The sequence below is a fragment of the Oryctolagus cuniculus genome, chromosome 5 (genome assembly GCF_964237555.1).
Source record: "Oryctolagus cuniculus chromosome 5, mOryCun1.1, whole genome shotgun sequence".
NCBI lineage: Eukaryota > Metazoa > Chordata > Mammalia > Lagomorpha > Leporidae > Oryctolagus > Oryctolagus cuniculus.
The window spans coordinates 30205027-30229421 of NC_091436.1; the positions used below are offsets into that span (position 1 = coordinate 30205027).

At 43.0% G+C, this 24395-nt stretch overlaps 1 protein-coding gene and 1 long non-coding RNA gene across 2 annotated transcripts in view; one reads left to right on the top strand and one right to left on the bottom strand.

The window, feature by feature from the left end:
* The window catches only part of NHSL1 (NHS like 1), a 281963-nt gene that overhangs the window by 24850 nt on the left and 232718 nt on the right, over window positions 1-24395 (top strand). The window lies entirely within an intron of this gene.
* On the bottom strand, window positions 1005-23215 carry LOC127492954 (uncharacterized). Its single transcript, XR_007922803.2, has 4 exons — window positions 23174-23215; window positions 9570-23045; window positions 1426-1678; window positions 1005-1243 (listed from the first exon to the last, which is right to left on the bottom strand). It is a non-coding gene; the product is annotated as an uncharacterized lncRNA (long non-coding RNA).

Genomic DNA, 24395 nt, shown 5'->3' on the forward strand with positions numbered 1-24395 from the left:
CCCAGAGACAGTGGATCAGCCCCAGTGTTTATCTTTCTCTGCTGTTGTTAGCCGTAAAGGTGAATGCATCCTCTGAGGGATGGGCTTTGAATTTTCTCACATTTGATCACCTTTATTCTTTAAAGAATGCAGCATTGTTGTTACTGCTGGGACTCACTCAGGGAGTGTGCACCCCTTCAAATGCTGGAGCGACAGGCCTCACTGGGTGCAGTGATTTCTGACGTCTTTACCAAGAGGACTGATTGCTCCAGTGTTTGTAATGTCATCCAAGGCTTCTGATAATTTGGTTGTAACACTTTCCTGAAAATTAGAAATGGGTTTCTTAAAAAGGAAAAAAACCACAAACTATAGAAAAGATACTTAAAATGTGAATAAAAACTCATTAATTCCAATTTTAGAAAACCTGATTTTCCAAGAGACTGTAATGTGTCTTGATTTTTCAGGTCCCAGGGGAGAGGCACGTTCCTGTCAAAGATGTTTAGGCCTGAACACAAGGCCTTCTTAGAGCAAGGCATTTGTGAGGGTGATTGCCCAGTTATGCGTGATGAATATGGTCAGCGTGGAAATTCAGCTCCAAGAGCAGAAAAGCGTCTCCTGGGAGTTGAAATATCTGCGTGTGTGTTTTGTGGGGTGGAGGACAATGAACATGTACGAAAGGCATGGTATGTCAGGTTCAAATGAGAGTTGATTATTGCGCTGATAAATGTAGAAGTCGGTAATTAAATCATGGTATGTACGGAAATGTAAGTTTTTTCCTGCTAGTCCTGTTAGGCTAATTCGTGGCGTTGAGAACCTGCCTCAGATTTCTTAATAGAGTTGCCTTAGGTGGCTAATTAGGATGAGCTACCGATGTGATCAGGAAGCATTCCACTGCAAGCGAAGTTGCCGAAAGACTAGAAGAATGGGCGGACGGGCCTCAGGTGGAATGCCTGCACGAACGGCTAACACTCGTCTCCCGTGGACCTGTGTGTTTCAACACATTGCACGCACACAGCTCTCAGCTTTTGTGCCATTTGGGCATTTTTTTTAAGATTTATTTATTTATTTGAAAGTTGGAGTTACACAGGAAGAGAAGGAGAGGCAGAGAGAGAGAGAGAGAGAGGTCGTCCATCTGCTGGTTCACTCTCCAATTGGCCGCAATGGCCAGAGCTGTGCCGATCTGAAGCCAGGAGCCAGGAGCTTCTTCCGGGTCTCCCACGTGGGTGCAGGGGTCTAAGGATTTGGGCCATCTTCTACTGCTTTCCTAGGCCACAGCAGAGAGCTGGATCAGAAGTGGAGCAGCCAGGTCTCGAACCAGCGCCCATATGGGATGCCAGCACTGTAGGCAGTGGCTTTACCTGCTATGCCAGAGCGCTGGACCCTGGGCATGGTTTTATTACCTGGATCCCATTTTCCATCTCCCCACAATATTCTAGATCCTCTTACCGTCTCAGCCACAGGATTAGTGCTGTGTGGTACTAAGAGATGATGTGTCATAGGAATGCTTTCAGTGCTGCAGAAAATCCTTGCATCGGGGAGGGAGACTTTTCTTCTTCCGTTGTCACAGCAGGTCCAGCTACTCCATAATGGCCTTCGGGGCCAGGTCTCTTGGCTTCTCCAGGATTCTTTCTGGGCAATGGGCAGTGGACTTCTTCATCCTGTGGGTTTCTCCTCAGAGTCAAGTTGGATTCTGTATCTCCTGGATTTATTGGAGGCAGAAACAAGAGGAACTAGGGGAGGGCTTTCTCCTAACAGGGTTTCTCTTGACAGGGAGGTGAACTCTTTCTGGTGACTTCTGCCTGCATTGTGTTGTGAGAACTGTATGTGTCCACCACTAGCTATTAGAGTCTTGTGTTTTTATCTGAACCCCTGGCTGCCCTGGAAAGTAGCTGGTGTTGTATTAGAAAGAACAGAATGAGTTCTGGATTGGCAGCTCAGAGTGTGCTGCAGAATGATAATATTATTATTCTGCCAAACTTACTTATCCTGTTGACAGTGCTCATTTAAAATGATAGGACTGCATGTGCCTGTACTTAATTTTTTTAAAAAGATTTATTTATTTGAAAGGTACAGTTACAGAGAGATACAAAGATACACACAGAGAAGCAGAGAGAAGGAGAGAATGAAAGAGGAAAGGTCTTCCATCCACTGGTTCACTCTCCAAATGGCCGCAATAGCTGGGGCTGGGCTAGGCTGAACCCAGGAGCCAGGAGTTTCATCCACATCTCCCACACAGGTGCAGGGGCCCAGGTCCTCGGGCCATCTTTGGCTGCTTCCTTAGCAGAAGGACTGGATTGAAAGTGGAGCAGCAGGGACTGGAACCAATGCCCAGCATTGCAGGCAGTGGCCTAACCTGCTGTGCCAGAACACTGGGACCATTCCTTGTTTATAGCTCTCTCCTAGGTGCCACCAAATCTCAGGCTTTTTTTTTTTTCCTTATATCTCCCTCCCTCCTTCCCTTCCTCCCTTCCTCCCTTCCTCCCTTCCTCCATCCCTCCCTCCCTTCCTTCCTTCCTTCCTTCTTTTTTTTCCGATTTATTTTATTTTTTTTTAAAGAGAGCATTACAGGGAGAGGTAGAGCCCGAGAGAGAGAGAGAGAGAGAGGTCTTCCACCTGCTGGTTCACTCCCCAAATGACCGCAACAGCCAGAGCTGAGCTGACTTGAAGCCAGGGGCCAGGAGCTTCTTCTGGGTCTCCCATGCGGGTGCAGGATCCCAGGCAGTTGGGCCATCTTTTTAATTTTTTGACAGGCAGAGTGGACAGTGAGAGAGACAGAGAGAAAGGTCTTCCTTTTCCGTTAGTTCACCCCTCAATGGCCGCTGCAGCCGGTGTACTGCGGCTGGCACACCACGCTGATCTGAAGCTAGGAGCCAGGTGCCTCTCCTGGTGTCCCATGCGGGTGCAGGGCCCAAGCACTTTGGCCATCCTCCACTGCACTCCCAGGCCACAGCAGAGAACTGGACTGAAAGAGGAGCAACCGGGACAGAATCCAGCACCCCAACCAGGACTAGAACCCAGTGTGCCGGCGCCACAGGAGGAGGATTAGCCTATTGAGCCATGGCACTGGCCTTGGGCCATCTTCTACTGCTTTCCCAGGCCATAGCAGAGAGCTGGACTGGAATTTAAGCGGCCGGACTTGAACTGACGCCCATATGGAATGCCAGTGCTGTAGGCCAGGGCTTTAACCTGCTGTGCCACAGGGTTGGCCCAAGTGATTTATTTCTTTTTATTTGAAAGTCAGAGTTACAGAGAGAGAGGAAGAGACAAAGAGAGAGAGATCTTCCATCTGTTTCTTCACTCCCCAGATGGCTGCAATGGCCAGGCTGGGCTAGGCTAAAGCCAGGAGCTAGGAGCTTCTTCCAGGTCTCCCACATGGGTGCAGGGGTCCAAGCACATGGGCCATCCTCCACTGCTTTCCCAGGTGCATTATCAGGGAGCTGGATTGGAAGTGGAGCAGCCAGGACTTGAACTGGTGCCCATACAGGATGCTGGCATTGCAATCAGCAGCTTTACCTGATACACCAGAATGCCAGGCTGCCAAATCCCAGTTTTCAAAAGGGATACTGGAGATTTGTGGGTATATTGTGGATTTTTATTTATTTACTTTTATAGATTATCTATTTATTTATTTAAGGATTTCATTTATTTATTTGAAAGGCAGAGTTACAAAGAGGGAAGGAGAAAGAAAAAGAGAAATGTTTGTCTGCTGGTTCACTCCCTAGATGGCTGTAATAACCTGAGCCAGACTGAAGTCAGGAGCCAGGAACTTCTTCCAGGTCTCCCATGTGGTTGGCAGGGGCCCAAGCTCCTGGGCCATCCTCCACCGCCTTCCTAGGTGCTTAGCAGGGAGCTGGATCAGAAGTTGAGAAGCCAGGACATAAACTGCCACCCATACAGAATACAGCCAATGGCTTTATCCATTACGCCACAGTGCCAGCCCGGGATTTTTGAAATACATGTGTGTGTGTGTATTTAAATTGATGAGAGTACTCTTCTGTCATGCTGGTTCACTCCCTGGATGCCTCCAGCTGCTGGGGCTGGGTGGGGGCTGGAGCTGGAGCCAGGAGCCAGGAGCCAGGAGCCAGGAGCCAGGAATCCAACACAGGTCTCCCACATGGGTAACAGGAACTCAACTGCTTGAGCCATCGCTGCTGTGTCACAGGGTCTGCACTGGCCAGAAGCTGGAAACAGGAGCGGAGCTGGCTGGAGCACCCAGGCTCTCCAGTGTGGGTCATGGGCATAATAACTAAAGCATTCCCTATAGGAATTTATTGTCTCTAAATAAAATATTGTTAACCTAATAAAAATTTAATCACTAATAGAGAAAGACATCCTTTTTAAAAAGATAAATGATGTCAGAGCTCATAGAGCAGAAATTATAAATGTCCCTTTGCACATCCCTGGACTCATTACATGTGTGCATTCCCCCTCCCCCCCGAGTGGTTGGTTTCTTTTCACATAATTGGAATCACACTCTCTGTTTTGTTCTGCAAGCAGCTGTTTTTTTTTTTTCCCTCCCTTGTAACATCTTTTTTTGATTCTTTTCTCTTCAGTACACATAAAATAGTGGTGTTTTTCAATGAAGATATGTCCAGATTACCAACAGCATCCCATTGAAAAAAAATGAAAATACTGGGTCTTTTCAACATTTCCTTAGATAATTAAAAAATGTGATTGTGCCATGACTGCTTCTGCACTGATGGCTAGTCAGTGTCTCTGAACCTATCTGTACATATGCAAGAGTGTAGTATCACCTACTAGTATTGCTGGATCAAGAATATATGTGTTTAAAATGTGCTCTCAAATCACTCTCCAACAGGGCTGCACAAAATTACAGTCCCAGTAACAGTGCACACAACTTCCCCACACCCCTCTCAACACTTGATATTATCAGTTAAAATTTTTTTTCAGCCAGCCTAATGAGAAAAAATAGTCTTGTTTAAATTTCCATTTTCCTGTCCAAAAAGTCCTGTTACAGAGCGCTTTCAATATCAAGATAAATGACTCATTGACTTTGGGAGATAAGCAGTTAGGGTTCATCTGCTCTGGCTCTCCTGTTGCTGTTTCATTCATGTTTCAAAAACAGACTTGTTTATAAAACAGTACCTTTCTGGGGGTGTCTTTTTCATCCTGTCTTCAGGAAATGTCCTTGTATCCTGATTGGCAGGGGTCAGTGTTTTGGAGACCTGTGAGTTTGCTCTGGTATGGAATGGAGGAGCCATGTTTTCCAGCTCATTGCTATCCAGTGAATGGGTTGGTGAAATCAAATTAGGGATCATGCACAGCATAATGAAAGAATGGAAAAAAGGAACAGCGTAGAAAATGTTGGAGAGTATCATATACGAGTATAATAAAGGTAAGATGTGTTTCATGAAACTCCTTTCATAGGATTTTTGTGTGTGTTTTGAATGTGCGTGTTTATATATGTGTATATAAGCATTTATAATGTGTCTGAGGCTGCATCGTGATGTAAAATACATCTCTATGGGTTGAGCAGTGGAGAATGTTAGCTTTAAAAATTGATTACAAGCATAGTTTATTTCTGCCCCCAGGCAGCAGTCTCATACTTGATTTCAGCATTCATACAAAGAAATCGCCAGTCATATCAGTGGCAAGAAAGTTAAAGACTAAGGCTTTTCTGGAAGAGCTTAAGTGCTTAAAGATAGGTGCCACTGCATAGGACCTGGAGATATGACAGGTGTGGCAAACCAAATTGGCTCGTGTGCAGAATGAAAAAATGAAGAACTGCACCCTGATGCATTTCGTTTCACTGAGCAATTTCATTTTTCTGTGCTCTGGTGCATTCACAGCACTTGACTGTCACAGCCATGTGGGCGCTCAGGCAAGAGACAGCAGGGGAAATCCTTGAATTTTCACCGATTCTCCCTGTGAGCAGTCCCGGGTACAACTGATCATCCCAGAGTGAGGTTTGCACTCATGGAAAATATTTAGCTCACCTTAGCTCAGTGCTGATCTTTTGTTGCTTAGAAAATTACCTGTTGCTGATTATAATAAATGGTGGTAATTAAAATTAAAAAAAAAAGGGATGGAACATTCTGCATGTGGGTGTATTTAATTATCTGGCAGGTGTTCATATTTCTAGAGCATGAAACTTATGGGTAAACAATGGCCTTTCTGTTAGAAATTCTACCCACACTTTTGTGTTTCTTCTCTTTTATAGTTGGGTATTTTCCATTACCTAGAGAGTAATAGTATGATCTAACTAATTTGTATGGTATTGAGGCTTTCCCAAGTGGTTATGTGTGTGTGTGTGTGTGTGTGTGTGTTTAAGATTTATTTATTTGAAAGGTAGAATTACAGAGAAGGAGAGAGAGAGAGAGAGCGAGAGAGAGAGAGAGAGAGCTTCCATCTGCTGCTTCACTCCCCCAATGGCCACAATGGCCGAGGCTAGGCCAGGCTGAAGCCAAGAGCCAGGAGCTTCATCTGGGTCTCCCATATGGGTGCAGGGGCCCAAGGACTTGGGCCATCTTCCACTGCTTTCCCTGCGGCATCATAGGTGGTGGCTTTACCGGCAAACCCACAGTGCCCACCCCAGTTATAATTTTGTGTTTGTTTTGCTTCAACCAGTACTAACTTCCTTGCTTGAAATATTCAATAATTGCATCTTCATAAAAAATGATATAAATGGTGGCCAGCACTGTGGCGTAGCTAGTAAAGCCGCTGCCTGCAGTGCAGCATCCCATCTGGGTGCCGGTTCGAGTCCCAGCTGCTCCCACTCCCTGAACCCATGTGGGAGACCCAGAAGAAGCTCTTGGCTCGTGACTTCAGGTTGGCACAGATCCTGTCCTTGAGGCCATCTGGGGAGTGAACCAGCAGGATAGAACACCTCTCTCTGCCTCTGCCTCTCTGTAACTCTGCCTTTCAAAAAATAAATAATAAATCTTTTAAAAAATGATATAAATGAACACAATTTTATTTTCTATAGTTACAAATTATGTTAGAAAAATGGGCTTTAAAGTTCTGTGATACAACTATACATGAATTTCTTTCAAATTTTACAAGCAGTTGATGGTATTTTTTGGCAAACGTAAACACAAAATAGTAAGTATTATTTTGTTGACCAAACAAGATAGAAGTGGAGGTTCTTTATTTTTTATTTCAAAAAAATGTGTTTATTTTATTTGTTTGGAAGACAGAAAAGAGAGGCAGACAAAGGCAGAGAGCTTCTATCCAGTGGTTCACTCCCAAGTGCCTGCAACAGTCTGGACTGGGCCAGGTTGAAGCTGGGAGCCAGGAACTCAATTCAAGTCTCCTGTGTGGGTAGCAGGGGCTCAATTACATTAGCTGCCACCTACTGCCACCACTGGTGTGTGTCTGCAGGAAGCTGGAATCAGAAAGCAGAGCCAGCACTCTGATTTTGGCTTTCCAAGTGGTGTCTTAACCACTGCACCAAATGCGCGTTTCTGGAAGTTCTTTAAAGACTGTTTATCACCACATAAAATTATTGAATATTAGGGTTAAACCACCACCTGCGATGCTGGTATCCCATATAGGTGCCATTTCAGGTCCTGGCTGCTTCACTTTCAATATAGCTCCCTGCTAGTGCACCTGGGAAAGCAGAGGAAGATGGCTCAAGTGCTTGGGTTCCTATCATCCTTGCAGGAGAGTTGAATGAAGTTCCTGGCTCCTGAATTCCACTTGGTCCAGCCCCAGCTGATGCAGCCATTTGGGGAGTAAACCAGTGGATGTATGATCCCCCACTCTTTCTGTCTCTCCCTCTCTCTAACTCTGCCTTTCAAATAAATAAATCTCTAAAACAAGTTCTGTATTTTTAATATGAAACCAAGAAGGACAATATTAAGTATACTTACTGTGCTACATTAAATTTAGGTGAAGCTTTTAAACTCCAAAATAGTTCAGATCATACTGATACAAATATCTATTTGTAGGAAGGCATCTTCTGTCCATCTCAGTGTTTCTTTGGTGGTATCAAAGTATCTGATACCTGTCATGATTCCTGATCTGCATTTCCTTTCAACTTAAAAGTTTGCTAATGTAAGAGCTTTGAGCTCTTTGATGAGGGAGATACTTCTATGTCTTTATTATACAGGCGATCCATCAGATGAGTACATAGATTTGAGAGGACTTCAAGTTCCTGTAAAATATGGACTATGAAAAACTACATATGGATGTCAAAAATTTTTGCTCCAAAGTAAAATATTTTTTAAAAAGAAAGATTTATTTACTTGAAAGACAGAGTTAGAGGGAGGGGCCGGTGCTGTGGCCTAGTGGGTGAAGCTGCTGCCTGCAGGGCTGGCATCCCATATGGATGCCAATTCAAGTCCTGGCTGTTCCACTTCCAATCCAGCTCTCTGCTATGGCCTGGGAAAGCAGTAGAAGATGGCCCAAGTCTGTGGGCCCCTTCACCCACGTGGGAGAATCGGAAGAAGCTCCTGGCTCCTGGCTTCTGGCTTCGGATCGGCACATCTGAGACTGTTGTGGCCAATTGTGGAGTGAACCAGTGGATGGAAGACCTCTCTCTCTCTCTCTGCCTTTCCTTTTCTCTCTGTGTAATTCTGTCAAATAAATAAATCTTAAAAAAAAAAAAAAAGAGAGGAAGAAAGGGAGAAGAGAGAGAGAGGGCGAGAGTGTTCCCATCCACTTGTTTTTTTTTTTTTTTTTTTTGAACAGTTTCCTTTTTTTATTTATTTTTTTAAATTTTTTGACAGGCAGAGTGGACAGTGAGAGAGAGGAGAGAGAGAAAGGTCTTCCTTTGCCGTTGGTTCACCCTCCAATGGCCGCCGCGGCCGGGGCACTGCGGCCAGCGCACCGCGCTGATCCGATGGCAGGAGCCAGGAGCCAGGTGCTTTTCCTGGTCTCCCATGGGGTGCAGGGCCCAAGCACCTGGGCCATCCTCCACTGCACTCCCTGGCCACAGCAGAGAGCTGGCCTGGAAGAGGGGCAACCGGGACAGAATCCGGCGCCCCGACCGGGACTAGAACCCGGTGTGCCGGTGCCGCTAGGCAGAGGATTAGCCTAGTGAGCCACGGCGCCGGCCCCCATCCACTTGTTGATGCACTCTCCAAATGCCTGCAGCACACCAGGAATCATGTAAGTCTCCCATGTGGGTGACAAGCAACCAAAGTACTTGAGCCATCAGCACTCCCTCTCAGAGTCTTCAATAGCAAGAAGCTGGAGTCAAGAGTCAGAGCTAGGGCCGGCACTGTGGTGTAACAGGTAAAGCCACCATCTGCATCACTGACATCCCTTATGGGTGCCGATTTGTGTCCTGGCTGCTCCACTTGCAATCCAGCTCTCTGCTAATGGCCTGGGACAGCAGTGGAAGATGGCCTAAGTGCTTGGGTCTCTGTCACGCATGTGGGAGAAGCTCCTGGCTTCGGCCTGGCCCAGCCCTGGCTGTTGCAGCCATCTGGGGAGTGAACCAGTGGGTGGAAGATTTCTCTCTCTTTCCCCCCTGCCTCTTTCTCTGTAACTCTTTCAAATAAATAATATAATTTTAAAAAGAACAAAAAGCCAGAGCTGTATATTGAATGCAGACACTCCCATGTGGGGTGCAGATATCCTAACCAGCAACTTAAGTGCTAGGCCAAATGCCCACCCCAACTTACCTTTTAATTCTGTTTTTCCATGAGCTTTTTAAGTGACCATGTGTATTCTCTGGATCCATGGTATCGCCCACTCTGCGCTTTCTCTTCGAAAACATTTTTTCCATTCACATTTTATCTAAAGAAGTTGCATCCAGAAAGGGAAGACAAGGTTGGGTTAGGTGATTTCTGAGTGGGTGTTGAAGTTCCATTGTCTGCTTCAGCTGTTCTATTTTGTTCACTTGTGTCATAACTTAAAATGACAAATATTAATGAAAACACTTGGCTTGATGAAAGAAGTTCGCATATTGCAAGACAGTCTTATTGATAGATGTTTACAAATGAAAAGCTAATGTCATAACAGTTTCGCTCCAAAAAATCTATTTTGTTATTTTTTTTATAGGCTCACCCTTTTGGCTTTTTCCTCTAAGATTTACCCTCCCTAAATTGTAATAAGGAAATTAAAAGGAAAGGGGATAGTCAGCATTTAGATAAAACTGAAGAAATGCCAATGGCAGTACTATATATTGAGCTTTTTCCTTTGGTAAGTCATTTCATGGTGTTGGTTGGCGTGTTAAGGCTTAACAAGTGAGTTTTATGGCATGGTATCAAAATATGAGGCAATTTAAAACAATTGGTTACAAATACACTAAATTCACTCTAATCAAGGAAGACCCACACAAAGCCTCCCAGAAATAAAATTCCATGGTACTTTCCAGTGGCTTTACAGAAGGAAATAAGAATCTATGCTATATCTAGCTCCAACTTATGGGAGATCTGTGGAGTCTCAGGTTTCAGAATGGCTTCATTGACTTGAGCTCATAAATGGACTGAGTATGTACCCTGTATAGACTGAAGAAGTTCCCCCGCCTTTCCCAGTGAGAGACTGGAAGCGGCTGGAAGCGCCCCGGGCTAGAGGTCTGAGAGCCGCTCTGGCTATAAAGGTTCAGCCACTGCTGCACTGGTCTTTCCGCTGATTCTGCCCAGGGGCCTGGGGGGTCAGTGAAGTGTCCTGTAGATACTTGCTTGCAATGACCTAGGGTACGGCTCTGCTTGCTCAGCTGCTGGAGGATTATGGGATGCATAAGAAATATAAGCCTCTGCATGCACTTTTAGCAATAAATAAGCTATAGTTAGAAAACTATAAAGGTCTAGATTTGTATACCACCTCTGTGCAGATGTGCTAGTTTGTTGTTGACTACATTCACCTTACCTTTTGGATTCCCCATCTGTTTCCCCCGCCTATTATTTTGCTTTCAAATATTTTGATGAAATTGTTTTTCATTCTTGTCTCTTCCATGTTTCTGAAGGAAATACAGTGTAAGTCCTGAGGATGATCTGTTTTAATGGGAACACCAATAAACACCTCCTCCCAGTATTAATACCATTGGGCAGGCCCCTCTTTCTGAGTGTGAGTTGGGTCTGAGTTTTAACTGATAGAATCAACAGAACTGATCCTGTGCAAGTGTTAGGCTCAACCCTTGAGAAGTCCTAGCAGTTACATTGTAGAAGTCCAGTTACCCTAAGTGGAGAGGACCCATGGATGGAGAGATCCTAGGACCATATGGGGGCAGAGCCCGAGGCCTGGCCATCCTGGTATCTTAGTGGAGAGAAGCAGAATTGCCCGACTGGGTCTAGCCTACATTGCAGAATCAGAAGCAAATCGTATTATTTTTAAGCTAGTAAGTTTTGGGTGGTTTGCTATGCAGCTATAGGTCAGACAACACCCCTATATTGAAGTTCATTGATTATATACCTATTTTTTGTTGTTTTTACATGCTAGAAAAGTAAGACATAAATTTTCACTAATCAGCTATTACAGCAGATTTATCCACGTATCATGTACTGATATAGTTACATCAAAAGGGAAGAAAACAGATGAAACAGCCATTGAAGAGACTGTTACAATGAAGCATGAACTATCCCTTCAAGATCTATAAAGCAGCAATGACTTTGAAAATGTTGGCAATAATTTCAAACCACAAAGATGGAAGAGACATGTGTGTAAGAACATTATCAATATTATTTTTTGATGGGAAACGTTCTTGAGGTCTTTTTCCTCACACTTTCATTTGATATTTCAAGCAGAGCGTCTTTGCAGGTTGACTGATTACAAATGTTTTCGCCCAAGCATACCAGCTTCTAAATCTGTCTGGAAGGTGCTTTCTCCAAAAAGTGAATAAGCATAGGAAATAATTATTCCTCAAAGTACACAAAACTCCCAAGCCAGCTTTTGTTCTATAGACAGATCTGATTCATCAAGAAACATCAAAATAATTGTCACGATTTAAAATTGTAAAAGAAACCCAGGAGCCTTTTGGCTTCAGTCTAAAACTTGCTGTTGCTTTCTTGGCAGAAGGCCTTGTGTTGAATATTTTGTGCTGTACGTTGCTCCATTTTTGTTTTGTTTTGTTTTTGTATTTTTGCCCCTGGGACAGGAAACTGCAGAACAAAATATATTCATTTGGGGAAGCCGTGCTGGTCCTTTTGGGACTCACCAGTTCTGAGTGATTAGTGCAGAAAGGAGAGCCTGGCACTCGGGTGCTGCGCCCTGGTGGATGCAAATGATGAGCTGAGATTTCATTCCTCCATCACAGAGAGTTTGTCAAACTGGGAATCACTATTTTGACACCAGAAGAATAGCATTCACATGAAAGCACCCCACCCCCCATCTCATCATTTATTTCCTTCAGGCCTCAGTATGCTGGGTTTTAATTAAAATTCTTAATGGCCTCAGACATTTTGCATTTGAATACACAGTGTTTTCTCCCTTGGGGATTAATCTCTGTGACTGTGTGCAAGGAATTTTATGTAGAAAACTTTTCTTAGATTGTAAACTCAAGGAGGGCAGAATTAGGCTTTAATTGCTCCTGGCTATAAACCCAGGTATCTAGGACAGAGCCTAGCGTTTTTTAAGTCTGCAGTCACACATTTTTTGAATTAATTTTAATTATTAAATTAAATCAATTAAATTAATTTTGAGTTAATTAACTTTGTTCCTCCCTTTTACCCCCCCCCCCCCCCCCCCGAGAATTGTTGATTTTAGGTAAAATTTCAGCCATTCCAGTTGGGCAGATTATGTTCCTGCCTTTCTTTACTTTTTTTTAAATATTTTTTTGAAAAGCAGAGTGACGACAAAGAACAATCTCCCATCCATTGGCAGATGGTGTTAGAACCATGTTTTTCTGCTTTGTCCCTGATATTCATTGGTTTATTCTATTCCAACTCCATCAAATATTGTTAAGAGGTTTAAATTCAGGTATCTGCATATGCTAGTCTTTTCAATACATTATTTCTCATTTTCGCAACAGAGCATTTGGAATTAGATATTAAACATGTTTATGTAGCTAATTTTCAGCCAATTTCTTATTAAAAACCTATAACAAGGAATTTATGTCAAAGGATTTATGTGGTATGGTAAGAATGTTAAGATGTTTCTGGAGTTACTGAATTGGAAGATGTTTGGATAAAAGAGGTGCTTTTGTATTCCTATAATTTTGTGACGAGAAAATTTCTAGGTTCTTGGGAAATTGTGCTAAGATCCTATGATAACTGTTTATATTGAAATTTTTCTACTGCTAGAAAGAATACAAAGAAATTCTGATTTGGCATTTATCTTTTTTTCTCATATCATCCTCCATATTATTCATTAAAAAATTAGCAAATATTTCTGAGGGTTGTTCCAAAACTTTATGGAAAATAGAATTTAAAATTAAGTTAATTTTAAGAAAATTGAAACCCATGCATATGAGGGGTCTTTGAATAGTTCGTGAAAACACTGTGCATGAGTTTCAATTTTTTTGTTTTGTTTTGTTTTTTTTATTCCATGTCTTGTATCTCTTAATTCCATTTTGTCTTGAGCCTTTTGGAAGTACTCTTGTATTGAGCACTTATTTTATTCCAGGTATCTCTTAAATTCCTGGGGTACCTCAGTGGATAAACTGATCCCAATCTCCCTCTCTAGGGAAGTTTTGCATTCTAGTGTGTAACAACTGGTATTATAGGAGGTTACGAGGTGGGAGGATCTATGGAAAAAAATTAAGCAGAGTAATGCAATTCAAGGAGACAGAGAGAATGGGTTATAATTTGAAATAGGCCGAATGAGCCTCCTAACAGAGGCGACTTTTGAGCAAAGATGGGCGAGGAGGAAGAAGATGCTGGGGGTTGGCAGGGGAAGCTTCCTGGCAGAAAGGGGGCCCTGCGTGCAGAGTAGCCAGGGCTGAGCCCATGGGCTGCATCCACAGGAGGCTTGGACAGTGTCACGTGGTCCAGACTGCTTCCCACAAGCCTAGCACGTGGGAGCCTTCTTGGAAATGCTGATCATGGCCAGTGCCATGGCTCAATAGGCTAATCCTCCGGCCTGTGGCGCTGGCACACCGGATTCTAGTCCCAGTTGGGGCACCGGATTCTGTCCTGGTTGCCCCTCTTCCAGGCCAGCTCTCTGCTGTGGCCCGGGAGCACAGTGGAGGATGGCCCAAGTGCTTGGGCCCTGCACCTGCATGGGAGACCAGGAGAAGCACCTGGCTCCTGGCTTCGGATTAGTGTGGTGAGCCGGCCGCAGCGACCATTGTGGGGGTGAACCAACGGCAAAGGAAGACCTTTCTCTCTGTCTCTCTCCCCTCTCTCTCACTGTCCACTCTGCCTGTCAAAAAAAAAAAAAAAAAAGTGCTGATCATGTTTCACTTTGTCATCCTATTATCAAATCCTAAAATAACTCCAACAAGAGAAATTATTAGAACCACATAATGAGATGGGGCCCTGAAATATATTTCTTTTGTTCTCTAGGGCTGTAAGAATTTACACAAGTCATGCACTGCCTCAATGACAGGTGAACCGTGGTTCTTAAATTTCTGGTCAGGTCTTAGAGACCTTCTAGATATTTAGCATTCCAGACTATTGACTTTACTTTCAAGGTTAAAGACCATTAAAGGCCAGCACCATGGCTCAATAGGCTAATCCTCTGCCTGCGGTGCTGGCACCTTGCGTTGTAGTCCTGGTCGGGGCACTGGATTCTGTCCTGGTCGCTCCTCTTCCTGTCCAGCTCTCTGCTGTGGCCCAGGAGTGCAGTGGAGGATGGCCCAAGTGCTTGGGCCCTGCACCCGCATGGAAGACCAGAAGAAACACCTGGCTCCTGGCTTCAGATCAGCGTGATGCACCGGCCGCAGCGGCCATTGGGGGTGTGAACCAACGGGAAAGGAAGACCTTTCTCTCTGTCTCTCTCTCTCACTGTCCACTCTGCTTGTCAAAAAAAAAAAAAAAAAAAAAACCATTATAAATCAGCTGATTAGAATAAAGGAGCTGGAACAGTGCTAAAATTCCTAACTTTGTGCCTATACATGGCAAGTGCTCCACAAATATTCATTGATTCTGGAACCAGAATTTTAAATCAGAATATACATTTTCATATCTGTGTGCCCACATAGAAAACACATGTCAGGGATCAGCATTGTGGTGCAGTGGGTTAAGTCGTAGTTTGTGACATCCATATCCTATATCAGAGTGCTGGTTAGAGTCTTGGCTGCTCCACTTCAGATCCAGCTCCCTACTAGTGCGCGTGGGAAGACAGTGGAAGATGAACAGAGTACTTGGGCCCCAATCACCCCTGTGGGAGACCTGGCTGGAATTCTCAGGTTCCTGGCTTCAGCCTGGACCAGACCTGGATCAGACCTGGATGTTGCAGCCATTTGAGGAGTGAACCAGTGGATGGAAGACCTCTCTCTGTCACTCTGCCTTTCAAACAAATCTTAAAGAAAAAGAAAACAAAAAGTAAACACATCAATGTTTTAGACAACATGTATTTTATTTATTTGACAGGCACCCATATGGGATGCCAACATTGCAGGCAGTGGCTTAACCCGCTATACCACAATGCCAGCCCCTACATGTTAATTTTTAAGTTAATTTTTTATTAAAATAAGTTTTTTTAATCTCTTCTATTTTGTTTCTTTATCTTCTGGTTCCTACTCTTTTAAAATTAAAATCAGGCTTTGAGATAATTTCAGCATTAATAGCAGCAACACTTGTGTCTGTTTGAAAAGGCTGTTTTGTGTGGTTCATGTCTTTAAGCTTTCAAAAACACACAAAATTTTCAATAAACTGCTTGGTATTTGGGAAGAATTTGCTTCCTTTTGAATATTGTAATTTAAAAATAAATGTTTTGGGGGGATTCTTTTGAAGTTTTCTTATTCTACAATATCCTTGTCTAATGGCTCATAAAATGAATTTGAGGAACAAGTTCTGTTTAGAGGAAAGAGATACAATTATTATACAGCCAACATTCTTCTCATGATATAGTGTATTTTGAAGGTACTGGAACTACTTACCTTTTACTGAAATTATAAATCCTTTGATTTTGTTAAAGTGATTTCTAATTATACCAGAATTTTAATGATCAGGATGTGCTTATTTAGGGCATACCATATGAGAAAGGTTATCTAAGTGCTAATATAGTAGTTTTTAAACATATGCAAATGAGTATGAGTTTGAATATTTGCCTGACCAGTTTTAAATATTTAAGATTGTTAAAGAATTCTATGACTCAGTTTCCCCAATTTAAAAAATAGTGGTTATGTGTTGTTATAGTTTCCAAAACTCATGGGTTGGGGCAGATTAAACAACTGCCTAGGACTCCCACATCCTGTTTCAGAGTACCAAGGATTGAGTTTTGCTTCTGCTTCTTTTTTTTTTTTTTAAGATTTATTTATTTATTTGAAAGTCAGAGCTACACAGAGAGAGGAGAGACAGAGAGAGAGAGAGAGAGAAGTCCTCCATCCACTGGTTCACTCCCCAATTAACTGCAACAGCCAGAGCTGTGCCAACCTGAAGCCAGGAGCCAGGAGCTTCCTCCGGGTCTCCCACAGGAGTGCAGGGACCCAAGGACTTGGGCCATCCCCTACTGCTTTCCCAGGCCATACCAGAAAGCTGGATCAGAAGTGGAACAGCCGGGACTCGAACCAGCACCCATATGGGATGCTGGCCCTGCAGGCAGCAGCGCCACCCAATACACCGCAGCGCCGGCCCCTTGCCTCTGCTTCGAATCCAGCTTCTTGCTAATGTGCCTGGGAGGCAGTAGATGATACCCCAAGTACTTGGGCTCCTGCCACCCATGAAGGAGCCCTGGATGGGCTTCATGGTTTTAGCCTGGCCCAGCAGGCATTTGTGGACTGAACCTGTGGATGGAAGATCTTTCTGTCTGTCACAACACTTTTCAAATAAGTAAATAAAACTTGAAAATAAAATAAACACAGCCCATAGATTGCACACCGCCAAAGATGAAGCCTGCTGTGAACTCTGGACTCTGGGGTGGTGATGCTGTGTGAATGTGGGTGCATTGCTTATGAGAAGTACACCTGTGGTGGAAAGGTTGATAGGTGAGACTGCATGCCGAGGGATATATGAAGGGAGTTCAAACAGTTTGTGGAAAAATGGAATTAAATGATGTTTATTTTGGTGCCAAAAAGTATTTTGAAATCCCTTCATCTTTTTTTTTTTTTTTTTAATAACATACCATTTTCCATGAACTTGTTGAAAAACTTGTGTGTGTGTGTGTTGGCATATAAGGGAGTTTCTGTCCCCCTCAGAACCTACTCAAAAAAAAAGTCTTTCAATGCAAATAGATCTAATGATACCTACACCTGCAGAAAACTGGGGATGGAGGCCCCGGCCCAGTGCTGGACACATGGCGGGTCCTCAGTAAATGGTAGCTAAAAAAAATCATCTCCTTTCTTCACTTTTTTGTCTTGATTCCTTTTCATCTTTGAGACGTCTTCTACCTGATCTTTTAAGCTCACCTACCCCTGCCCTATTCCTCAACCTTTTGAAAATAAGCACTTAAGTGTTTGATGAGTACATTTATGAAGCAGATCCAATATTTAAAGAAATCTTAAGAGTAAAGTACTTGGGGGAATGATTGCCCTTTAATTATAGTGTCTCTCTTTGAACTCTTGAGTTTCCTTTTTATTATCTTTCCCCCTCAGCGACCCACAGCCCCTGTCTCCTGGTGCCTGGGGTGACTGTCATAGCCACCTGTTGGGTCTCCCTGTTAATCACCATCTCCCTTTCTCACTCCCCTCCCCTCTTCTATTCCAGTCTCTGTGTTGCCAGACTGAATTTTCAAAAACCCTACACTCTACCCCTTTTATCTTCCTGAAACTGCCATTGCCTCTCCGTCCCCATGCCTGAACTCCTTTGCCTGAATGCCGGGGGTCCTACAGTCAGTGTGGTTTTCTGTGCTTCCTGAAGCAGCCAGTGGAGACGGCCTCTAGCCCCGTATTCAAGGAGTCTTCTACACGTTCATGGAAAATGGGTGTGGTGACGAGGGTATGCATGGATTTCAGCTCTGTTTTGCACCTATATAAATGTTCTTTTGGTTCCGATTTCCCACGGACTTTGTAAGGGGCTCTCACCTTTCAGCTGGGTTCCTTACCTGGTGATTTCTTGGGTGTGCTGTTGCTTCTATGTAGGTTACTCTTCCTCCTCTTCTCTCTCTCAACTCAAGCCCTTTGTGTGAGAATGTGTTCACCTTCTACATCCTTCCCAGGGTCTTTTTTGTTTGTTTGTTTGTTTTGACTCAGTTCTGTGGGTATTTTTTTTTTTTCTACTCTCCATGTATAAAATAGTAAATTATAGAAGGTACTTATAAAATATTAAGTGCTCATTTTAGTCTGACATGGAAGAGAAATATAAATTCTTAGAATTAGGTAGTTGGCCAGCGCCACAGCTCACTAGGCTAATCCTCTGCCTGCGGTGCTGGCACCTGGGTTTTAGTCCCGGTTGGGGCACCAGATTCTGTTCCGGTTGCTCCTCTTCCAGTCCAGCTCTCTGCTATGGCCCGGGGAAGGCAGTGGAGGATGGCCCAAGTGCTTGGGCCCTGCACCCACATGGGAGACCAGGAGGAAGCACCTGGCTTCTGTTTGGCACAGCACGCCGGCTGCAGTGCGCCAGCAGTAGTGGCCATTTAGGGGTGAACCAACGGAAAAGGAAGACCTTTCTCTCTGTCTCTTTTTTTCAGGGTCTAACTCTGCCTGTCCAAAAAAAAAAAAAAAAAAAAAAAAGGTACTTTATAGCAGAGTCTAGCCACAGGCTGGCAGCTCAACACACATTTGAATGGTTCTCTAAACTCCTAGTTTAAAAAATTGGTTAGATTTGGGAGTATAATATAGTGTAGTTTATATGGGAATATTGAACTAGGTGTCAATTTAAAAAACTTTAAAAATTAAAACTATTTAAAAATTAAAACTATTTAAAAAACTACATTTAGAATTAATGTAAAACTTGATATCTTGTATGTTTGCATTCTTATAGTCTGAAGTTTCTTTGAGAGTGTGGAATTTGTTACTGCTTCAGATTTTTATAGGTTGATGGGGAAAAGGACAAATTTTTAAAAGATAATAGTTTTTGAACTAGTATAAGCAGTTTGCCCTTCCTCCCTCCCTCCCTCCCTCCCTCTTTTCTTCCCTCCCTCCCTCCTTCCCTCCTTCATTCTTTCCTCCCTTCTTCCAATATTTTATTTATTCAAAAGGCAGAGTTACAGAGAGAGAGAGAGAGAGATTCCATTTGCTGGTTCACTCTCTAAATGGCCACAACATCTTAGAACTCAATCTCAGTCTCTCATGTGGGTGCCAAGGGCCCAAACACTTGGTCCATCTTCCACTGTTTTCCCAGGTGCATTAACCAGGAGCTGGGTCAGAAGTGTAGCGGCTGGGACTCCAGCTGTCACTCAGATGGGATGCTGGCATAACGCTAGCCCCCAAAGGAAATATTTCTTAAGTGTTTTGCAAGTACTTTGGATTTCTCCAATACAAAAGTGAAGAAAGAAAAGAAAAGGTGGGGTGAGGGGAGGGAGGAAGAAATAGAAAACTGCACGTTGTCAGGTAATGTGGTTTCTCCTTGTTCATGTTCATGACTTTGTCCAGTACCTGGTGCTTGGTATTTGTCCAATGAACTTGTTTTTTGCTTTTTAAAATTACTTTTACTGAGTTATACTTTACAAAAAACACCCCGAAGTATGCAGATCTTACTATACAATTTGACCAGTTTTTAGAAATGATTATTCACAAATGACCCAGATCTAAATTAAGGCATGGAGTAGCATGATCCTCCACGTTTCCCCAAGTTCCCCCGAGCCCTTTCCCGGCAAACACGCTCCCTCCACCCTGGGAGGCACTGGCTGTTCTGACTTCTGTCATCACCTGTTGATTTTGAACTTCATGTGCTTGGCACCATTGTGTACAAGCTCACTTGTGTTTGGCTTCTTTCACTCAGGGTAGAATCTGGGAGATTCATCTATGTTGTTGATGCGCCAGTGCTAAATAGAGCTTTACTGTCTGAACACCCCCCGAATTTGCCTTTGCTTTCTCCTGTTGATGGCCATTTGGGTTACTTCCAATTTTAGGTTATTATGAATAAAGTTATTAACCATTGTGTACAAACCTTGGGGTAAACATGATGTTTTCTTTTTTTGTAAATACCTACGAGTGGAATTATTGGGTCAAAGGATCAGAATGTTTTCTTTTTAATTTAATCTTTTGTTATGTGTGAAGTTATATCTCATTATGTTTTGAACTTTCACTTCCCTGATGTTGAGTTCCTTTTCATCTGCTTACTGCCCATTTATATGTATCCTTCAGGGAAGCGTCTGTTCAAGCCTTCTGCCCATTTTTATAGAGGTGTCTTTTTTATTGAGTGATAAGAGTTCCTTATACATAAATCTTTTGTCTGCTGTGTGATTGGGTGTATTAGTTCATAGTAGCTTTTCATTCTTGGGGAGCCCAGAAGCAGTAACTCAAGGGAGTTGCTGTTTCACACATTATTCCTTTATAGGACTGTATAAGTGCGGCGAGTTGGGAAGGGCAGAAGATGGAGGGCAAGCAGCAAGAGAGAATTTCTACCATTGTTCTTCCCTGCTGTCTTCTAAGAAATATTTTTTCCTTTCCAAAAGGCTCTCACTCATGGGTTCCCAGAAGACCCAGAAGACTTTGGTCTGTGTCTTGTTAACAAGAACTAGGTTACTTCTCTATATCCATAGTTGCAAGGGAGGCTAAAAAGTCTGTCTGTCTGTCTGTCTGTCTGTCTCTCTCTCTCTTCCTCTCTCCCTCTCTCCCTCTCTCTCTAAGAAAAGTAAAGTCTTTATGGTTGTAGGTAGATGGATGAGAGTGGGGTTAAGAATGCTTGAGCCTACTGATAGCCAGACAAGGGCAGAGTGTCTTGGAAAAAAAACATACCAGGCTCAGCATTGCCTGTTCAGGGAACTGGTGTCATTTTGAGGGGCAAAATGAACCTGTTGCCTGAAGGACCTTTGCGGGTATCTATTTGAATGTGTTGGTAGCCAACAGGCAGAACATCTGAGCTGGGACTTTGATTTGGATGTACCAGTGAGTAGATGGTGCCTGGAACTATGGTGATTGAGATTGCTCAGTGATAGTTTATAAAATATGAAGAAGACAGAATTCTGGCCCTGGGGAAAACATGATACGCAGAGGAAATTGATTTCCCAAATAGGGAACTACAGTGTCTATGTAGGATGGGGACGACCACCAGAAGAGTAGAGATAGTGTTGATTTCAGGAATTTCAGAAAGCAGAGACTGGTGACTGGGGTGCAGAGTCCTACAGAAGCCATTGCTAAGATGTCAGTCATATCCACTTGAATTTGGCAGTTAGGATGATATTATGAATCTTCTCAGATAGCTATTTGGAGTAGAGGGAGTAGAAGCCAAATTATTGTCCCTTGACCGGAAATCTGAGGTGGTGAATGTAGTGATAATGGATGAGAGTACAGTGGTTCCCCTAATCCATGATTTAACTTTCCTTGCTTTCAGTTAGCCACAGTTGACCACAGTCTGAAACATTAGACAGAAAACTTCAGAAAGAAGCAATTCCTAAGAATTAAATTGCATGTTCTGAGTAGTGTGATGAGATCTGACTCCATCTAAACCCTGGACGTGAATCATCCCATTGTCCAGCATATCTGCACCATGTATGTCAGCCACCTGCTAGTCACTTGGTAGTCAGCTGAGTTATCAGATCTACTGGTGTGGTATGGCAGTGCTTATGTTTTAGTAAGCTTTAAGTAGGGCTCTAACGCTGAGTCCCAGTGCCGGTGTCATTCACCTCCATCTCATTGTGTAGGTGTTGAATCGTTTCACATCATCACTAGAAGTAGGTGAATAGAGTCCAATAAGATATTTTGAGATAGAGATCACATTCACATAACTTCTTTATATTGTTATAATTGTTCTAGTATACTGTTGTTATTCTCTTACTGTGCCTAATTTATGAATTAAACATGCGTATCATAAGTTCGTGCTTATAGGAAAAAAAGCATGGCATATCTAGCATTAGGAGCCCTATTTGTGATTTCAGTCTCCCCCTGAAGTCTTAGAACACATCTGACCCAAATAAGGAGGGACTATTGTACTTTACTAAGAAGTTTATCAATTACTTCATTAATTTTTTCCCTATGTTGGAAAACCATTGAAATAGCTATAGAAACTGAAGATAGAGGAGAGAGAAAGGAGTTCTTTTTTAATATGGAGTAGGAAGGGGCTCCCGTCTTAACAGACCAGAGGAATTTAGCAAAGAATAAGGGACACTTTATCCTGAAGGGTGGAGGAAAGGACAGGTGCAGTATTTGTGAGGAAAGGTAGTGTTGAGTGGAGGGCAGGGCTGTCTGGAAGCGGAAGAGTCTCTTGTCTGCCGCTGTTTTCTTATAGCTGATAGGGGCTGAGATCCATGGGCTTTAAGATGGGAGAACTGTTCTGTCTTCCTTGGCTCTTTTTAACTCTACTTTTATCAGGATACAATATTTTGGAAACATTACTTACCAGTTAGGAAAACAGCACCTGTTGATGTCAGTAAAGCTGACAGTTTGTTTATGTTTAGTGCATTCAGTCTGATAATGTGTCAGCCTGTGTGCTCCGATGGGTTCAAGATCAAAGGTGACTGAGGTTTGATCAGCTGAAACATTTTTGGCGTGGAGAAGGAGAGAGAGAGCGAGCGAGCCCAAGAGTGTGTGTTTGTGTGTGTGTGTGTGTGTGTGTAGAAAGAGAGAGAGAGAGAGAGAGTGCACAATCCCAACTCAACTGCTGGTCAGGTCCTCAATGTCCACAGTGTTCTGGGAGCTGGGACCTCAATCCAGGTCTCCCACATGGATGGCAGAAACCCAACTACTTGAGCCACGACTGCTGCCTCCCACAGTGTGCACCTGCAGGAAGCTGAAATCAGGAGCAAGAGCCCAGTATTAAACCCAGACACTCTCATGTGAACCAGCAGCTTAGCCTTTGGGCCAAATGCCTAGCCCTAATAAGTGTTTTAACATGCTTACTACATGCTAGGCATTTTGATAGGTGCTGTGCAAATATTAAGAAGTTAAAGAAAAAGTTTGATGCCTAACTTTGAAAGTCGGGATGCTAGGTTCTTGTCGCTTACAGCTCTGCCACTCTGTAATGTAAGGGAACTTCTGGCCTTAAGGTTTCCTCGAGAGCATCAAGATGCAGGAGGATCTGGAAAAAAAGAATAGATGCATGGTATACACAATAACAGCAGTGGAGGAAGGTTGCAAATATGCGTAGTGCTTCAGCACTTTACATGGTAACACAGGAAGCTGTAAGAAAGGGTTATTTGTAGTTACCCCTGAGAGGATACTCTGTGTAGTCTGAGTCTTACTGATGAGAATTTCTAAGTCCCACTAGAATTCTATCAGGTATTTATGATGAAAGAGAGCATTCCAGATCCAAAACTGAACTCCTTCCAAAATGTCACTGAGTTTTTAAGGAGAATAGCTTAAATATAAGGAAAGAGTGTTGTCTACATCAGTGTTTTACTTCAGTTCATGAGTAAAAGTGGTTATATGGGCATCTTCTATTTTGTGATGAATGAGATAGATTTTAATGCTAAATTCTCAAGTTTTAAAATATATCTTATCCTGAGGATATTTTAAGGGGATATCCATAATTTCTCCCAAGAGTAGGTGGAGACAAGAAGTAATTTGACAGAACTTCCAGATGGCCATTGAAAAATAAATTGCCTTCGAGTTCTTGGTTATTAACCCCATGCTTTTTGTTGTATCTCCAGAGCAATCCAGTCATTCTGCTGTAAGGACGAATGTGCTGGAGCCCAGATTTAACTTTCTGAAAACAGATGGTGCAAAAGAAGAAGAGAAGTCTTTTAGCCTTCTCCTATGGGCAGAGCCCAAACTTATTTATTCCCATCCAAAGGCAGTTTCTCTCTGTTTTGGCCTGACTTCTGGGAGCCCAGAACTCTTAAAAGATGTTTTCTTGAAAATAGTGAACTCTTTTCTTGTGTGTCCCAGGGCACTTGGCTGGGGTTCCCGTATTCTGGCTGCTTGCACTCATTAATATTCAACTTGATCCAAAGTGGCCGAGAAGACAGCAAAGGGGCTGGAAGTTGGGGCCAGGAAAGATCCTTCCAGGCTAAAAGGAAAGATGCAAATGTCCCCAGGAATAGTGTGACCAGGTTTCATTTTCTCAACTCACTTGAATACTTAAAGCTTTCTACTGCTTTAAATAGAAAGTTTTTTTTTTCTCTTTTTCTTTTGATGTAGATTCAATTAGGATTTAGCTGCCCTGACTCCTTGACAGTAAGTATGCTTTTTTGATTGCTGAAAGTGAAGTGATGAATCAAACTAAGATAAGCCCTGCGTCTCTCTTATTTACAGAGATTGACAAATGTGAAGTTGTTTTAACAACTGCTGTCAGCAATGTGGCTGAAATGAAATTGATTATACAAATGAAAAGTGTCATGACTTCCGAATGAATTTTTTCCTTTTTAGCACATTGAACAACATGTTTATGTATTCATCTGAGGATATAATTATTTCTTTCCAGGATGAT